Source organism: Notothenia coriiceps, unplaced genomic scaffold (genome assembly GCF_000735185.1).
Source record: "Notothenia coriiceps isolate Sejong01 unplaced genomic scaffold, NC01 NC01_scaffold00037246, whole genome shotgun sequence".
Taxonomy (NCBI): Eukaryota; Metazoa; Chordata; class Actinopteri; order Perciformes; family Nototheniidae; genus Notothenia; species Notothenia coriiceps.
Window position 1 is genome coordinate 11,138,483 of NW_011369947.1, and position 4,660 is coordinate 11,143,142.

Below are 4,660 nucleotides of genomic sequence, written 5' to 3' on the forward strand. Positions count from 1 at the left end.
TTTAGACAGGTTAGACACAGCCAATAGTAAAAGATAAACTTTAATATAACTAGCACAAGGTAGCTACTCCCCAGAAATGGACTGACTGGTCTGTGTGTGCTGCACAGAGGTCACAGTTGTGTTTTGTTCCTGTTCTGTTGTTAAAGAGTCATTTTTCTTCGTTCATAGTATAAAAGTAAATCAATTAATATCAGTGTGTATAAGAAGTTGTAAAAAATATATGACTTCTTATTTACTCCTTAAAATAGCACAATGTTATTAAACCAAAATGTTACCCTAAAATAAATAATACAAAGCAAACTGAATACGTATTTATTTTGTTTCTCTTCTTACAGGTGGGGCTGAAAGACTTGACCCTCGTTGAGCTGGAGCATCATGGCTGCAGGTGTGACGTGTGTTACTCTCCTGCTCCAGTCACATGACTCCCAGTGGGTCCCCAGTACTCAGCTGTACAGAGCAGAGCAGCAGTGGTACAAACCAAGAACTATGGCAAGTCTGAGAATAATGTCATTGTAATTCAAATACTAAAACTACACACTCATCATGTCTCATACACTCATCATCTCATCATTTCTATATCTTGCTTAAACCCACAGTGTGTAAAACCAGGCCCGGTAGAGAACATGGCTGGGATGTCCGCAATCCAAAGCAGAGAACAATGTCAGAGAAAGTAAAGTGAGAGATTAGTAGTTATGTGAAAGTAAGCTATGCACACAAAATAGTTTATGTGTTGATGTCTCTGAGAGCTGAGAGCTGCTGGATCTGTCTGCCCTCAAAGTGCCAGGGATCTACAAGGACTTCACTGCTGCTTCTGCACCAAGGTATCCCTGTGAGGTGCCACTAGTGGACTCTGCTCTCTGTAAAGTTCAAGCTGGCAGTCCCTTGTATATGAACATCACCATGACAGCTAGAAGTCACACCGCTGCCCAACAACATGCTACCAGACTACAACCAGATCTACCACTGTCTGGCTACAGACTACAACCATCTGCATGCGTTTGTTGTTGTTGTGAACATCAACAGCTGCCCTTAACCCTCCTATTGTCTTTGTGTTCCCCCCCTTACTTTGGTGTTCGGAGTATGTGGTATAATATCCATAATCAGTGTACTACCTACTAGTAGTCGTATGTGGAGAAAACATATCAGGAGCCCGGCACAGCAGAGCCGTACTGCTGAGACGGAAAAAGCAACATTTATGTAAACTTATTGTTTATTTTGTTCCACGTTGTATTTTTGGTTTCTACCTTTTATGTGCAACATTAATAGGGCATGAACTTGTATATATTTTTTGTCTTACAACCCAAGTTCTCAACGGGTTGGAATAGGTCCCACAAGAATAAACCTGTATTTTAATCAAGACCTCAGCCTCGTGTCATTTACTGGGAGGGAAGCTACAATTATTTTATCCACCCAAAAAGGCTATATCAGTTTAAGTGTACGTTATTAATGCTTAAAAATTGCGATTTATTTTCAGGGGGCCTTCATTTTTGGTATAAATAGTTGCTGCTGTGTTTTTAGAAAAATGTGATTATTTGTGGCCTATACAGCTTTGTGCAATTACCAAGACACAAACTGGTACTTTTTGGCACAATTATTAAACTCAAGTTGCCTTCTCATCTATCTGTACGAGATATGCTAAAAATCATAAGCACATCGTCTGCTTTTACACTGAAGTTTGATATTCCAAAATACACTTTTTGCAAATAACTACTCACGTCTTATTTAGCCTACATTAGATACGTTAATTCAAAACCGACAGCCTGTGTGTTGTTTGGAAAACCACTGCCCACTGAAATACCACAATCATTATCCAAGGCCCTGCCATCCCAGAATGCACATGTTAAAAATTAGATCACATAGAACCTGAGCTTGAACACTTTGTTGTGCAACAACAATGGAGGGCCAATTTTGGAGAGAGAGTTAGAGGAAGAGGTAACATGCAATATACTGTATTAGTGTCTTCAGTAGCACCATATACAGTAACTATGTTCATGTCATCTTCACTCTCAGTAAAGTCATTGTGTCTGATACTGTATGAGATTGAGATAAACCTATGTGTGGTGTTTCCACATTGCATGTGTTCATTCCATATTTACAGCGTGCTACCAAATGAAAATGCCTAAAAGTTTGGACTTGAATGTCATTGTTTATTAAATCAACTAATGGACAGTGTTTCAATTCAGTTCATGTAAGCCTACCACACCACTATTTTGAGAGTCTAGTGATATATGCATGTCTTTCTGTTCTAAATCAGCTGTCAGCTTCTTAGCAGTTTACGACAGACATCACATTCAATAATGTAGACTAGTTGAACAAAATAATGCTTAACACTGTTCATTACTGGTGAACTGTTTTAGGGATGACTGTATATGATTGTTCTCCCTAAGCTTGCTGCTGGGTGAAGGTAGGGTGACAGTTCTGTTGACATCGCTGACATTTTGTCAACCAGGTAAATCTGGCAGGTTTGCAATCATACATTGACGTTGTTCATTAGTTGTCAGACAGCGACTGAGACCATATCCCTGGACTTGTGACTGACCTGCAGTATATGCCGGAATGATCATGCGTTAATAATGATTATGTCCACAGAGCTGATGCAATAACGTGTTTTCAAATCGCTCTAGTCAACGCTATATGCATGTGAATGAGCAAGCCTAAGCCATCTACCCTCGTGACCATGGGTGCGGATAGTTGAGAGTCAGGTCGTCAGACTTTGGGTCCTTTTACCAGGATTGCGCCATTAACATCCTCGTGCTCTTATTTCGTCGTTCTATAGTCACAGCCGGACTGCTTTACCAGTCATAATGTGTTCAACAACCGGAACTATTGATGATAGTTGTTATCAAAATAGACCAATCGCGGAGCTTGTTACAACTGGTCTTCATCGTTATCGTTTTTTGAATTCAGATAAGGCTTCGGTTATCTATTTGTATTTTGATTTAATAGATGGCAATTATCAGTTATCTGGGTTCACCCGAAACATCAATCCTCACTTGACGTGAACTCGGACCTTTTTGTAATATAGTGCTATCCATGATGCGTACTTTTGATTCAGCCAATAATCTGCGGGAAATAGAAAGCTTTGGTTTTTCTGTTTGCCTGATTAAGTTGTATTCCTCTACTATCGATCTCGTCCCTGCTCAAACCGGTAACTATAGACTGCTCTGCATGAGTAAGTTGACATTAAATCTATTTTTATTCCCAATTTAATTGAACAAATGCCAAGGTTGCAGGTAGTTTGATCTTTGTGAGTTTTTTTCTTGTTCAACATCGGTGACATTTGTCACAAGGTAAATTCTTAGGTCATGGTTTGCAGACAAAACATGACGATTGTTCAATTGGTGTCATGATAGCGTAAATCAATAGGCCACTGGATTGCAGCTGACACGCCCAGTATGGGTAACAAACCGGAAGTGCCAGCGGATCAATAAAGTTAATCGCAAGCGAGAGGGCAGATTTGTTGCATATACGATTGTCATTAATCTCTATGTGAAGCCGACATCTATGATGTTTATGTATAATTGCGATAGTCCATGAATCCACTATCCGCGTCACAAGCATGCGATAGAGTGACACGAACTGCCAAAGGTGGGCGCCCAACAAGAAGTGCTCGTTTCGAGAGTCTCTTGCTGGCCCGGTTCTAAAGATTAGTTTACCATGGATGGTGGCCTGTGAGTAACTCATTCGCCTCGTTCGTCTTTTATTTTGAAATATGCTTCTTTAACTTCCGTCCACCGGACTGCTTTTCTTCATTACTTCAAAACAAAACGGAAAATTGAATTGAAGTTGTTATCATGGAATACAAGAACCGACCGGTTTTTTAAATTAGGGTCTTCTTGTTATTCGTTTTTGATTCAGAAAAATGGCTTTGGTTTCCCGTTTTTTGTTTTTGATTTAAAGAAACGTAAAAAGAGCAGTATTTTTCGTTTTTTGGTTCAACAAACGATCAAACGTGAACAAAAACGTACACGGACCTTTTTTAATTAGTGTTTTTCTCGTTATCCGTCTTTTGATTCAGACAATAAAAACGGGAAAAAGGCTTTGGTTTTCCGTTTTCCTTTGTTAAATCAAAAACGAAAAAACGGAAAGGCTGGTGATTTTCGTTTTCTTGCTGACTCTTGAGCCTACACGAAAAATCAAACTGACAGTGAAACCCGCAGTACACGGGGGACCGCCTACACCGAAGCGCTGGGTAATATTGATAAGAGATTATAGCAAATACATAATAAACACTCTCTGTGCTCCCGGTCCACTCTGCCCTTAATGTAACATAATATCTTATTCATAAATAAAATGACATGGAAATAAGCCCACTTTTCTTGGCTGTGGACTACTGTACTCAACAGCTAATTATGTTGAGCTCATGGCTAATCTAATAAAATAAACAACTAAGCCAATAGAACAGACCTCCGCATTGTTTTTCTGACTCGTAAAATGATTGGATGGCAATGTATGAGAGATATGAACCCAATAGCAATTGGTAAATGAGTCTGTGTTGCAAAAGAATGTATATCTTTAAAAACTGCGTTGGTCAAAGGATATTTGGAAGATATAAGAAATAATACCCCAACACAATTGATCAATCGCTCCTGTAAAGAACTAGTCTTTGGGCCCATGCTAAGCCGGTTTTGCAGTGATATCATCTCCCTCTCTTTTCTCG